At 41.2% G+C, this 15,584-nt stretch overlaps 1 pseudogene; it reads right to left on the reverse strand.

Annotated features, from left to right (window-relative positions):
- Positions 1-6,772: 6,772 nt before the first annotated feature.
- On the reverse strand, positions 6,773-10,544 carry LOC132499826 (ADP-ribosylation factor-related protein 1-like; annotated as a pseudogene).
- Positions 10,545-15,584: the final 5,040 nt, after the last annotated feature.

Consider the following 15,584-nt stretch of genomic DNA (forward strand, 5'->3'; position numbering starts at 1 on the left):
CTAGGCTTCCTCTTGTGAATTAGCCACTAAGGTCCAGCAGAGATCACCAGGGACTCCTGTACTTTATCCTATCCTGAATTTGAATGGCATTTTCCCCTAGGCTTCACTCTTCCCACCCTTCCAAAGACTTGTGTGGGCTTTGCATTCCCATATTTAATTCCTTCTTCCTGGAAGTAGCTACATTAAGTATTTCTGATCTTCTACCCAAACCTTTCTGAGTCAATAAGAAAAGCACTGAATCACCGAGGGAAAGAGAGTACCTAGCACATAGCTGCTGCCATAACTGGAATTATGTGTTCTGTGAGAGCATACAATAAAGGAATTCTCACCTATTCTGAGAAATCAGGTAAAGTTTCCCCGAGGACGTGAAGACTGATCTTAGATCTGAAAGAATAAGAATTAACCAGGCAAAGGACTGGAACTTTCAGGCCAGAGGAAGTGTTATAGGAATGAGGGCTGGTATGCAAATAACACTTTAGAATGAAGAATATGGTGCTATAAAGAGAAAAACGCCAGTAGGACTGAAACTTCGAGAGCAACATGCAAGAGAAAGCTGGACAGAGAGAGAGAGAAAAAGGCCATATAATGCAGAAGCTTCTAGGCTGTGTTAAGGATTAGTGTCTTTCTCCCATGAACTATGGGAAACATTTTCATGACCTCTGTTGGTCATGAAAACTTTATGAAAGAGATGACATGAGAGATGGGATTCACTAGCGGGTGGGAGAATGGTGAGAGAAGAGGGCACTCCAACAATGGCACAAGACATCTTAGTGCATTGTATATCAGCCAGTGTAGCTGGAGCAGAGTATAGTGGAGATTAATTTAAAGACAAAGTGGAGAACCTACCATGGCAAGGGTTTTGATTTTATTTTGTCGTCAATGAAACATTATTCAGGCAACCATAACAACACTTCTGGAGATGGTTTTTGTAGTAAACAAACTGAAATATCCAATTTGAATTTAGGTTGAGAAATACTGCTGGCTTTTGTTAATGATAGTGCTTTTGTGGTTCTTGAAATGAGACGAGGCTTAAAGCTACAGGAAATTGATGGCTTTGGTAAAGACTTTACACTGTTTCATATTAAAAAGAGCTGCTGCGGGGGTTTCAAAGGAAATAGGTTATGGCACTTTTTAATATTAGATGAGTAAGTGCCACATCTCCTAGGCTGTGTCTTCAGTATCCAGCACTGGCAATCTTATCGCATGAAGAAGGCAAGAAAAGGAGGCTAACTGAAATTTGACACGCAGGTCTTGAGAGACATGCATGCAAGCAATTTATTGGAGAAGTGGTCTTGAGAACAGCATATGAGAGGGGTGAAGAAAGCAGGATTGAGCAGAGGGAAAAGTTTAACCATGATGCAGTTGCAACAGAGCTGGGATGACTATTCAGAGTTGCAGGTTGCCCCAGCTGAGGCAAAGAGGTTAGGTTTTGTACCCCTGCATCAACCAGTCACTGGCACCAGGCTACCCAGAGGGAAGGGACGTAACCTTGGATGAGGAACTTCCACAAACCAAGGGTAATTCTCAGAGAAGCATTCAGCTAAGAGCTGTCAATAGTCAACACTTCTGACAACTGGGGAATGGGCACATAGGCTCCGAGGAGGGACCTGGGGGGTACACCGCAGCGTTTATTACAGTTCACCCCTGTGTGTCTCTTGTATCCATTTACTTCACATAATGAATTTATCCTATCTGAAATCAGCTCTTCCAGGATTCTGGTTGGCCTCTGTTACCAGGAAAACATGCAAGAGAACAGTTAACAGCACAAACTGAAGACCCCACTTCTGCAGCTCAGTTCAGGGATATACATCATCTCCCTCCTTTACTACTCATTCTATATTTACCTCACCATTGACTAGCTCTCGGCTGGTCTTGATGGCTTATGTGGTTGAGTGATGCAGACTCTTATCCATGAGGGATGAAAGCCCCTAGTCCTGTGCATTTCCCAAGCAATAACTGCTGTACTTGACTATTTACTGTCAATAATGAACACAGGAGAACCAACACATGCCCCAGTGGACCACTTGGATGCCAAATGAATTCTTCCCTGTCCCTATTATGTACCAGCAGCCTAGCCTCCAGGATCAATTATATCTGCCATGATGGTGCCACTATTGCTTGCCTGCTGAACTCTGGGTACAAGAAGTTTGAATTGTCCAGGGGTCAATTTTGACTTAAAGTTTGGTGGGACTCTTACTGTGTCTTCTGGCGGAGGGGTTCTCTGTCTGGAAACCAGAATATCTAGAGCCTTGGAGTATAGAGTTAAAGCTATAGGAAGCAAAACTCCAAGTAGGTCCCTGAGATTGATTATCATTAGAGACACTCTTACCAGCACCCCTTGGTTCCTGTGTCCAGGTGTTTATATATTGGGGACCCAGCACAATATAACAGATGTTGATTTTGGGGATGTATCATTTCATGAAGGATGGTGCCCCATTATCCAAGCTGGTGTCTCATCTGCACATTCCATCACCCCACCAAGCTGGTAGTTTCCGGGTAACACAGAATGTAACAGGACCAATGGAACCCATGACCATGTGCTCATGACTGGACCACTTTTTCTTTAAAATGTTTCCTCTGGTTTTGTTTGTTGTTTTGAGGGATCCCATGTTGGTAGATCAAAACTCTGTAAATCTTTGTATAGTGATACTGGCTGAGGTCCTGAAAGCAATAAAGGTAACCCGTACTCAGAATAATTGTTGGTTCCAGTCAATATAAATCACTGGTTTTTGCAGTGTAGAAGGAATCCAATGTACTAAACTTGCCACCAGATGACTGGTTCATCTCCTCAAGGGATTGTACCACATTGGAGGCTCAGTATTGGTCTCAGTTGCTGTCAGATTGGACATTTGCTAGTGGCTAAGGACATAGGCTGTGTAAGCATCAATTAGCTGTTGAATTCTGTCCACTTGGTTGTGGTGGATATTCTCTGGTATTAATATACAATACAAGGATCTTCATACAACGTATCCCCCTTGATAAATATAGCCAATACATCTTTCCCAAATATCTTTACCTGCAGTCTTCCAATTTTTCTCATACCAGGGCCCCAAACAAATAGCCAAGCCATTCGTCACTGTCCATGAATCAATGTATATTCATACATGACTATTTCTCTTTCCATACAAAGTCAATGACCAGGAGCACTGCCCAAAACTTTATTGAGTGCTACAATTTTCTCTAGCCACTGTCTTTCAAGGTCACCACTAAGTGGGGCTGTAGTGAAATAGCTGTCTGTTTTCAGCCTATACCCATATGCTGAGTCAACCAATTTATGAATTTAGCTTGGCCTTTTCTCCTCCAATTTTACATGGTCACTTCTCACTTAGCTATTGCTACTTGATGAGAGAAGAGTGTTGGTGCAACAGTAATGGGTGACATGGCAGTCTGCACTATTTCACCAGTATCTCATTCCAGTTCACCATTGGTAAAAATTCTAAGAATTGCACTGAAAATGATAGGGTCCTTATTGTCACATAGCCAGCAGTGGATCTGGATCCAAAATCACATTTCTGAGTTTGCTTCCTAGGTATACTCCTAGTACAAAATCTCTCAGGTTAAATTCCACAGTAAATAGATTCTAAGACTCTAGCATCTGCATGCAGGTTTATTGGGGAGTGCTTTTACTGGGGGACAACACAAATGAGGGATAAGGAAGGCAAAACAGGGCAGAGGATGAAACTGAACTGTGATTATTTGTAACAGAGGCCTCACCTGATCCTATGGAGGTTTCAGAAACTGGGATAGCCCTTCAGAATTGTCTCAGTTGAGTCAGGAGGATCAAGAACTTTGTACCACAACTTTGACTACTCATTAAATTCAAGCAGCCCTCAAGGAAGTGTTTTAATATTGACTAAGGCTATTTCTTTCAACCAAGGATAATTCTAGAGATGAACTCAGTTGAGAGCCATTGGCAGCGACACTCCTGGTAGCTAAGAGAATGAATGCATTAGTTTTGAGCCCTTAACATTTATTTCAACTGAAGTAATAATCAAAAGTATGAAAAAAGTTACTAAAGTTACTAAAAGTTACTAAAGTAATAATCAAAATATGAAACCAATATATATTTAGGCTTTAAAAAAAAGAAAAACATGCAGAAATATGTAATCTTGTAATATTTGTATTACAAGAAGTGGAAAGATAAAGTAACAGAAGCAGGGCTTCCCTGGTGGTGCAGTGGTTGAGAGTTCGCCGCCAATGCAGGCGACACGGGTTCGTGCCATGGTCCGGGAAGATCCCACATGCCGCGGATCGGCTGGGCCCGTGAGCCATGGCCGCTGAGCCTGCGCTTCCGTAGCCTTTGCTCCGCAACAGGAGAGGCCACAACAGTGAGGAGCCCACGTACCGCAAAAAAAAAAAAAAAAAAAAAAGAACAGAAGCACTAAGCCTTTGGGGCCAGTCCACCTTTAATGATTTATATTTCCCCTCCAGCTAAATTTGACTTTGACTTTAAAGAAATCCCTGCCCACCATACCAGGTTTGAAGACCCAGAAAAGACAAGCAGTGAGGATTTTATAATAATGTTATAATCAACTTTGGGCAGAGGAAAGTTTTCAAAACTGATACCTCTGACACTAGGAGTTCTGGTTCTTAAGGAAACACAGGGGAACTCTCTTATAATTTCATAACCACTTTTAAAGAATATTAAGTAGTTCCATTTTGCCACTTGAGACATCTCTTTTGCATAAAAATTAGAGGAAGCATAGACTGCATCCTAAATGTTTGGTTTCAAGTCCTATCTGCCACTTAATAGCTGGATGACAAACAAGTGTTTAAATTTCCCTACGCCTCAGTTTCTTCATATTTAAATATATGGGAAAGGTAATGAACCTACCTCATGGGTTGATAGGATTAAATGAGCTAAGAAAAGTACTTTGTATGGTGACTGACATCACTCAATAAATGATTGTGGTTATTATTTTGTTGTCTAAGTAGGTGTTTTGCTATCCCTTCATATATAATCTTGATAATCTTATGGTATTTTAGCAGATTAGATACACAGTGTCTTCTCTATTGTGTTGTGTTGGTCTTTACCACATATTTCGGATTCCGCATATTGCTGTTGGGGCAGATGCAAACTGGTTCACTGAGATTAACTGTGGAATCTGTGTCAAAAATAACCCATTTATGCCAGGACTGACACTACAAATCTAGACTCTTGGTACCAAAATAGGAAATGGATTCTTAGTCCAGATTTTGCCATATTTCAGTGTTTTTAGAGATCATGAGGATGATGTTATATTCCTTTTTAATTATTTATTTTTGGATATATTAAGGCTAGATAAAGTACAAGTGCTATCATTGTAACATGTTTACAGAATAATCCAATCTTGGTAGGGTACAAGCAGGAAAGTTTAATTTTTCTTCACTATTGCTTTCAACCTGTTTGGTTTGATCTAGTCTTCATCCCTTGATGAAGAAGGGCAGACAGATATCATAGCTTCCTGAGAACTTTCAATTAAAAGGAGTTTATGTGTTATAAGTTCCACAACAGACTACAACATGATTTACATCTTAATCCAGCTTTTAAAAGCAACTCCCTTCCCTATCCTAACTCATGCTGACCTGGGGCTTGTGGTCTTGAATTAGTGGAGGGCCTATTCATTTATTCCTCCTCCCTCTTACCTGACATGAAAGAAATCTGAAGCAGCACAGTGAAGGAGAAAAGAGATTAGAACCAAAGTGTAAGCTTTTAATTTACTTTTTACTTCTTTGGTCCTGCAATTTTATTTTCTCCTGGCTACTGTTGATAGGTTGTCAGTGCCTGCTCTGGGACAGGCATCCAAATGCCAGCTTGTGCTGCATTTCATTCTTTGGCAGAGTTGTGGGGATTTCTGTACTGCATGGTTTAATGATATCGACGATGTCCTCTCTGGCTGACATCTTGTCATGCCCAACTCAGACCCTGCACCTGGTGGGTTTATTCCACAGTCTCTCACTTTTGAGCTTCCACTGTGCCAGCCATCCATCTTCATAAATGGGGACCTTCAACATAGATTCATCCTGGCTCTGTCATGGCAAACTGTTGGGAGTTGTGACTGTTTATGGCTCCCTACCTTCAGGCCCTGCAATAAGGGGCTACTTCACTTAACTTCAGCGTTATCCAGATACGAGGTAGATATATGATTCTATGTCTGTGTATGCTCCCAAACTCCAGAGGACACAGGTTAAGCTACTGAGAAGTCTCTCACTGCACCCCAGCTTGGTGCAGTGAGCTTGGGAGGGTCTATGAGTTTCTGACACTTAGCAAATATGGGAATGAGATGAGCATCTCTGGATCCTTCTCTTGGGCAGCACACCTCTTGAGGAGAAGAGGGATGTAAAAAGAAGAAAGGAAGATGGGAAAAACCACAGCCCTTTTCTTCAATCTAGTAATGACTATCTGAAAAGACAACTATTTTTACTTCCAAGAAACCCTTTCCAAACTTCTGGTCTTCTCTGGATGTGGGTGATGGTCTGATGATGGCAGGATTGTTTGACATGCCTTCAACAAAGTCCCTCAGAGTTGTGTATATTGGCCCTTCTTTAGGCTGCGTGGGTTCCTATCATTTGTGATTTATAAGGTTGGTAATTTAGACAAAATTCTAAATGATAAAAAAAAATTCAACTTATCTCTGGGGTATGGTGGATAATTTATCTCTTTGTTCTTTAGCTTTCTCATTTGCAAAAGGGATAAGATAATAGTACCTACATAGAGAGTTGTTGTGAAGCTTAAATAAGGTAATCCATGTAAAAGCTACAGCTGTTTAACACACTTTTTTTTTTTTCTTTTTTAAACAAAACAAATGGAAAAATCACAGGGCAAAGCAACCGCAGGCCGCAGGATGGGCGGCGCAGGGCGGGAAGGAGCTCCTGCGGCTCTGGGGATGAGCGGTGGGCGCCAGAGGGCGCGGCTGCGCTTGCGTGACGTCCTGCTGCCCGGCGGCCGGCGCACGTTACGCACGACGCACTGCACCGACGCCCTCGCGCAGCCCCTTTCCTGTGAGGGCCGAGCAGGCCTGAGTCAGGCTGTCGCGCCCGCCGAATCTTGGAGGTGCAGTCCCTGAACGCAGTCTGGATGTCGCGAATCCCGGGGCAAGTCTCAACGTCCTGCTTGCTGGCCAGCACCAGGATGGAGACGCCGCCCAGCGCCTCGCTCGTGACCATCTTCTCTAACGCTTGGACTCGGACAGTCTCTCCTCCTCCGTGGAGCCCATGACATAGAGGACGCCGTGGCCCTCTGCTTGGTCCTTGTCCCACAGAGACTGCAGCTCTTCCTGCCCCCTGCTAAGCCCCACAGCAGAAGGCGAGCCTTTCCCACGTCCACAGTGCCGACGTTTAGACGCACGGTGGTGGTGATTTTGGACAGACTCCTCCCCTTGGAGTTCTTATGAAACCGGCTTTTGACCGCTCCAAGACAGTAGTCCTCACGGCATTGTCCAGACCCAGGATCAGGATGCAGTACTGGTCCTTCAGAAGCATGTCTTTGTACAGGTCTGACATCCTGCACCCAGCCCTGGCCCCTCGAGCCACCGCGGGCCTGACGTTCTGACCCTGCGCCTGACGGCACGTGGGCCGTCCCAAGCACAGTTCTGAGTACACGGTAAGAATTCAATGAGTGTGAGCCACCGTCGTATAACCTGGTATCTTTATTTCACTATAAATAAATGTTGATGGAGTGTATATTTATTCATTTTCTTAACATATATTTACCAAACACTTAACTGTCATAGGAACTTTGGGGAAAGGTAATGAACAAATCAGCCGTCGTGAAGCTTATGTTATAGCGGGGGGAGGGAAATAATAAACAATCAAATAAGATTTATAATGTGTCGGAGAAAGATTAGTGCTATGAAGAAAAACAGGAGGAGCGGATCAGGAGTGCGGAGAAGTGCTGCTGTTTTAAGTGATGTAAGGACTCACTGATGAGGTGGCATTTGAACAGAGATCTGAGGTAAAGAATGTTATTCAGCATGTCAGCAGAAAATGTGTTAATTAAATTCAGTATTACAATCTCCAAAAGTTTGATACTATTTATAACTCAAACAGATAACTAAACCTTTTGCCCAATGAAGAAAAAATTACCTTGAATCGAGTAGATTAATTCAGTTATTCAGGAGAGAGGTTATACTGTATATTAAATATATATATTGGTCCAGCCTGGAAATCTTCCTTTTTCTTGCCTTTTAGCTTGTCTTGTGATTTTTTGTTGTTGTTGTTTAAGATCAGGCATGAGGTAATAGGAATTATAAACAGGCCCTTAGTGTGAGGTTCTATGTTAATCTGGCTAGAAGTTGGGCTGTATTTAATGTTTGCTCTAGCCATAGGTGCCACTGGCTTCAGATTCCTGGGGTGTACTTGTTTTTGTCTCCCTGCTTTTGGAAGCTTCTCTAAGAATTCCTCCTTAGATAAAGTCTGTACCTTGCAGCTCTTTCAGTGTTATCTATTGTTATTATACTGGAGTCCTGTTGGTGTGGTAGTAGGGTGTGTGGGTGGAAAAGTGATCTATAATCTTATGATTAAAAGTCAGTCATTTAGTGGGCCTGTGTCCCTGGGTTTTGACTTTCTTAAGTGTTTCTTTGCTTTCTTCTTTCCCCCTTAGGTGAGACAGGAAGGCTAGAGGGAGCTGGAGTTGGGTGAAGACCCTTCCTTCTACCTAGGGTAAGTTGCTGGTAGAGTCTTTCTCCCTGGAGAGCAGGCCTTCGTTATAGAGAATGCTCCAGGTGTATTTCAAAATGATTACTTTTCCTCCGCCTGCCAGAGCCAGGATGGAATAGTTCATAGCTCTTCACTGAAAACCTAGAGGGTTCCCAGAATGAAAACCAATGAAAGTATAGGAGCAAGATCTTATTTTTAAAAGAATAATTATTGACATATAGCTTATTAGAGATATGCACAAATCATAAGTGTACAGCTCAATAAATTTTCACCAAGAGAAAATACCCATATAACCAGCAACCTGATCAAGAAATAGAACATTGGCAGCATCCCAGAACCCCACTAATGACCACTTCCAGTCACTATGCTTTCCAAGGTAATCATTATCCTAACTTCTCACAGTATAGATTAGTTTTGCCTATTTTTGAGCTTTATGTAAATGAAATCAAAAAGAAGGAATTCTTTTGTGTTTGGCTTTATTTCAATCAACATAATGTTTGTAAGATTAAACTGTGCTATTACATATAGAAGGAGTTCATTCACTCTCATTACTGCATAGCATTTCATTGTATGAATGTAAGATCATTTATTCATTCATTCTGCTGTGATGAACCTTTGAATTGTTTCCTTTTTTACTTTATTAAGGAGAGTGCTGCTATGCACTAGTGTACATGCCTTTTCATGAACATATGTAGCTGTTTCTGCTAAGTGTATATCCAAGTTTATATCTAGGAGTGGAATATACAGGTTTATCACTAGTAGATATTGAATGCCAAATAGACGTGCAAGTATCTGTAACACTTTAAACATATGAGAGTTTGTCACTCCACATGCTCACCAATACTTGCTATGATCAGTCTTTTTCCATTTAGCCATTTTTGTGCATGTTATGTGAAAACAGCAGCTGATAAAATGTAAAACCTACCTGTTAGTTTTGAATATTGGCTGCATGGCAGTCTTGAACTCCGAGTTTTGTCTCTTCAGCACCTTGATATTTTCAGAAGTTCTCTGTGGGTTCTCTGCCTCAGTTCAGTTGCCCCCCTGACTAGACCCATTGTCCAGAACCTTGGTCTCTCACTGTGTTCCAGAAATTGGCAGATTCCCTGAAGGAAGTATGTTTTCCATCTCTTTTTTTTTTTCTTTTTGTGGCTTGAAACAACAATCATCATTTTGTTATCTCTCACAGTTTCTGTGGGTAAAAAATTTGGAAAGGTTCAACTCAGGGTATTCCATGAAGTTGCAGTCAGTGATGTGAATCAAGAACAGTGGAAGCTGCAGCAGCTGGGCACTGGCTCTTCATGTAATCTTGGGGCCTCTCTCTTCATGTAGTCTTGAGTACCTCCATATGGATTCTGCATGTGGTCTAGTTTGGGCTCCTTACAGCATGCTGGCTTCAGGGCGGTTGGACTGCTTATGTGGTGGCTGTAGGACCTGGCTCCTCAAGTTCTGTGCTTCAGCAGTTCTCCAGCACCTTCAAAATTATATGTGTGTGTGTGGTATATATATACATACATATAGACATACATATAGACATATGTATATATGTATGTATATATACATATACATGCATGTATATATCACACATCATAAACAGAAGTAGAAGTAGAAGTCCTGTTTGATGAGTCTTATTTATTTGTTCTTAGGAACACTTGTAAGGGTTTCTCTGAAACAAAAAAAATGATTTTTGCTATTTGATTCGTTTGCTTGTTTTTTAAGAGAGAAAATTCTAGCCAACGTAGTCTCTAAACATTATATCTCTTCCACAGGAGAGTCAATATAGAATAAGCTAGTCTGAAATTTGTGGATTTCCAATTCTAAATAGAGTGTCATGAATTCATGCTTAAAGCTTTTGGTGTAACCCATTTTCAGAAGTGTTGAGGCCAGCACTTATAATACACAGTATACATCAAATGCCCTGCATTGATCTACAATTTAGTAGAAAGGCAGATGGATAAATGCGTTGACATCATTTTGTCATCGACAAAGATACCACTAAATGTATTTCTGAAAGTGTTGAAAAGAGCAGTGGGTACTGTCATTTTATGAAATGTGCTGCATTTGTATTGAGAGCTGATGGGGAAAAGAAGAAAATAATCCACTGTGAATGTGATTTAACCAAGAGACTGGATTTTTCTAAAAACAAAAAAGCAAAAAACAGTAAAGTAGTTGCCTTAAGGTCACAACACTCAAAGAAGTGGTGAGTCAGCAAAACAAAACTAAGATAAATCATCAGGAGGAAGAAAATGTCAAAAGACAAATATATAATTATTTTTGTTCTTTTGGTTTTTTATTTTTCCAAATAAACTACTTGCAATTTAACCAAGGTCTACTCAAAGGGTAGAGAATTGTTCCGTGATTTTTTTTTTTTTTTTTTTTGCTGTACGCGGGCCTCTCACTGCTGTGGCCTCTCCCGTTGTGGAGCACAGGCTCCGGACACACAGGCTCCGCGGCCATGGCTCGCGGGCCCAGCCGCTCCGCGGCATGTGGGATCTTCCGGGATCGGGGCACGAACCCGTGTCCCCTGCATCGGCAGGCGGACTCTCAACCACTGCGCCACCAGGGAAGCCCCCGTGATTTTTTTAAAAGAGCAAATATTACATGATGCTGTTATCAAACTTCTAACCCCAACCATATTTAAGTTGCTAAAAATGTAAAGCATGCTTTACTGCATGAATGGCTACACCAAATAACAGATTTTCAGTGTAGCCAAAACAGCCTTATATTGGAAGAAGATGCCAACTAGGACTTTCATAGCTAGAGAGGAGAAGTCAATGTCTGGCTTCAAAGCTTCAACAGACAGGTTGATTCTCTTGTTAGAGGTGATGTAGTTGTTGACTTTAAGTGAAGCCAATGCTCATTTACAATTCTGAAAGTCCTAGGGCCCTTCAAAATTATGCTCAATCTACTCTGCCTGTGCTCTATAAATGGAGTTACAAAGCCTGGATGACAGCACATCTGTTTACCTCATGGTTTACCACATATTTGAAACCCACTGTGGAGACCTATTGCTCAGAGGATAGAGTCCTTCTAAAATGTTACTGCTCATTGATGATGCACCTGGTCACCCAAGAGCTCTGATGAAGGTGTGTAATGAGAATAATGTTTTCATGCCTGCTAACACAATATCCATTCTGCAGCCCACGGATTAAGGAGTGATTTTGATTTTCAAATCTTATGATTTAACAATATATTTTATAAGACTATAGCTGCCATAGATAGTAATTACTCTGATGGACTGGGGTAAAGTAAATTAAAAACCTTCTGGAAAGAATTCACCATTCTAGATGTCATTAAGAAAATCCGTGATTCATGGGAAAAGGTCAAAATATCAGCAATAACAGGAGTTGGGAAGAAGTTGATCTAACCCTCATGAGTGACTTGGAGGGGTTCAAGACTTCACTGGAGGACATAACCGCAGATGAAGTGGAAATAGCAAGAGAACTGGAATTAGAAGTGGAACCTGAAGATGCAACTGAGTTGCTTGCAATCTCTTGACAAAACTTGAATGGATGAAGAATTGCTTTTTATGGATGAACAAAGAAAGTGGTTTCTTGAGATGGAATCTACTCCTGGTGAAGGTGCTGTGAAGATTGTTGAAATGGCAACAAAGGATTTGTAATATTTCATAAACTTACTTAATAGAGCAGCAGCAGAGTTTGAGAGGAGTGACTCCAGTTTTGAAACTTTTATTATGGGTCAGATGTTATCAAATGGCGTTGCATGCTACAGAGAAATTGTTCGTGAGAGGAAGAGTCAATAGATGTGGCAAACTTCACTGGTGTCTTATTTTAAGAAATTACTGCAGCCATCCCAGCCCTCAGCAGCCACCACCCTGATCTGTCAGCAGCCATAGACATCGAGGCAAGACCTTCCACCAGCAAAAAGTTTACAGCTTGCTGAAGGCTCAGGTGATGGTTAGCATTTTTAATTAAGGCATGTACACTGTTTTTAGGTATAATGCTACTGCACACTTGACAGACTACAGCATAGTGTACACATGACTATTATATATACTGGGAAACCCAACAATTTGTGTGATTCCCTTTATTGTGACATTTGCTTTATTGTGGTAGTCTGGAACTGAGCCCACAGTATCTCCGAGGTATGTCTGTATTTTCTGCACCTAATTGGGTGAAGAGTGTCTTACTTGGAGGTGGTGACCAAAGCATAAAGGGAAAACAGATGCCTGCCCTTGTCAGAGACTCCCTCTTCCCCTTCCATGTTCAGGAATCTTGTGTGTCTAGCGTTGGCCAGGTTTGCCAGTGCTGTTCAGTCCGAGATCTCAGAGCTGGTACTGGCCCCCAGTGTATGCCCTGAGATTGGAGAATGGTCTGCACCCACCACATTATTGGTTTTTTATGGTACTCCTGGCACTCTGGTGGACCTGTAGGCCTGAGAATTATAGGGGTGGACTGGAAGGCTTGAGTACTTCCTCCTGTGTCCAAGGTAGATGGGCCTTCAAAGAGGGAAGCTCCCTCTCATTTCCTCAGTGTAGTGTCAGAGAAGTTCAAAGCCAAAACTGTTTTGGGTTCCCAAGGCTGCAGCTTCTTTTGTTACAATAAAGTGTTGTCACTGCATAATACAGTGTTTACAGTGAAAAATAGGTAATATTAACAGTAAGAATTTATTACATTGCTTTAAAGCTTAGCTTATATGACAGACATGCAGTTAATAATAGGTACTATTATTAACTTCATTTCACAGGTGAGAAAATAGAGGCACAGAGATGTTAAGTAAATTACACAAGATCATGTAAAACAGAAGAATTGTCCACAGTAAATAAGTATCATCATTGATGGTCAAGTTCACAGAGATGTAGTTGGATTATTCCACTCTTCTTGCCATGCTGATGGCTGCTAGTGCAGATTCCTGGCCTGGGCAGAGGGGATAAACCCCACTCCTCTGGAGATACTATGTCAAGAGATCTCCATGCAAAAACTGGCCAGGGCTGTCAGGGCTACAGTTTTTGAGATGCATTCACTTCCCCAGAGTGTCAGTCTATTCTGCATTAGATCTCCTTCCAGTTTTTTTCAGCTCAGAGATCAAACATTTTATTTTCTCTTTGTCCTCTGTTCCAATCCACTGCTTCTGTCTCCTGTGGTAGTTTTATTTTAGGTTCTCCATTGTCCTTCCCTGTAACTAAACCTTAGTCAGGCCTTCTCTTTTTCTCTCCAAAAGGTTTCCTTAGTTTTATGATTTTCTCACTGAATGTAATCCTGAAGGTGATTCAGTGTGCAAATAGGTATAACATGATAATGATGACGATGACGATGATGATGATCGTGATGATGATCATGATGATGATGGTGAAGAAACTTTCCTATAATACAACTTTGAATCAAACTTTGGCCATAGTATATAATATTCCAGATATGCTAGTATCGGTCAAGTCTGTGTATTTAGAGCTTCATCATGAATAAGGGAGTAGTCACAATATTTACCCCTAAGGCTTGGATAAGTGGATTTGAAGTTTCTTCTGGTTGTATTAGAAGAAAGATTATTGTCAATTTCTAACTTGCCAAACAGCTACACAAAGTTCCTGCTGCTTCATGTTTGCTGTGCACACCATTTGTTAAACATTTTCTCACTGCACACATCTTCCCTCTGAAGGACTCCTAAGAACCCTTGACTGCTGTTTTGATTCCATGAGCATTTTTTTGAGAGCCCACATATGTTATATATAGTGTTGGGAGACCCAAATTCGAGTTAGACAAAGTCCCTTTCTCCAAGGAGCACTTTCTATCTGTTTGGGTAATAATCTCTAGGTCTAAGGGTAGGATATATCTAATACAAAAATGTGTTCCTTCCCTCAACTAAACTTCATCTAACAAATGAAGACCTAAGTGTCAAAAGGCTAGATCTCTGATTTTCAGTGGTTAGCAAAAAAGAAAAAATGTTTCAGGTTTAACAGCTATATACAAAATATATAAAGACACTGGATTGTCAGATAATTATGTCACCCAGTTAAATTTGAATTTCAGGTAAACAATGAATATTTTTTATTTTTACTTGCTAAATCTGGCAACCTTAAAGTGAGAATGTGTGTTAATTTCTGTTTATGATAAATATTATTTTTTCAAGAAGGAATGACATAGTAGAAAAGGGAAGAGATTTGGAATCAGCTAGAGGTGGATTAAAGTGTGATTTTATCAGTATCTTACTAGGTGACAGTGGGAAAATAATTTGTCTCTGAACCTCAGTTTTCTCATAGAAATGGTAACAATTATGGTCAAATGTTGTTGAATGGCTCATTAGTGATATATAAAAATGGCTAGCATAGGGGGCTTCCCTTCCCTGGTGGCGCAGTGGTTGGGAGTCTGCCTGCCGATGCAGGGGACACAGGTTCGTACCCCGGTCCGGGAAGATCCCACATGCCACGGAGCGGCTGGGCCCGTGAGCCATGGCCGCTGAGCCTGCGTGTCTGGAGCCTGTGCTCCGCAATGGAAGAGGCCACAGCAGTGAGAGGCCCACGTACTGCAAACAAACAAACAAACAAAAAAATGGCTAGCATATAGTGGGGACTGTATTATTTTCACTTGCCAGTGGCGGTAATAGTAATAATAATAATAATAATAAAACAAACATTTATTCAACACTATGTGCTAAGGACTCCACATGTATATATTAATCCATTTCATCCTCACTACAACTTCTTGGGGTAGATAAACAATTTTTTTTTGTTTTAAGGATAAGACATATGAAGCACAGAAAGTCACACAGCCAGTTTATGTGCAAAACAGGATTAAACATTATGCCATAGTGTCTTTCCTCTATACATCATTTAGAAACAATGATTTTAGACAGACTGGTGTAACTAGCAGCAATACAAATATTTGATGGCTGTTGAGGACCAAAGATGCTCAAAAGAACATTAGTGTGAGAGGCAGAAGCATAACTATGGACTCCTTTACCACCAAGGGCCAGCAGAACTAACTTGGCAGAGTTAT

The sequence above is a fragment of the Mesoplodon densirostris genome, chromosome 12, assembly GCF_025265405.1.
Source record: "Mesoplodon densirostris isolate mMesDen1 chromosome 12, mMesDen1 primary haplotype, whole genome shotgun sequence".
Taxonomy (NCBI): domain Eukaryota; kingdom Metazoa; phylum Chordata; class Mammalia; order Artiodactyla; family Ziphiidae; genus Mesoplodon; species Mesoplodon densirostris.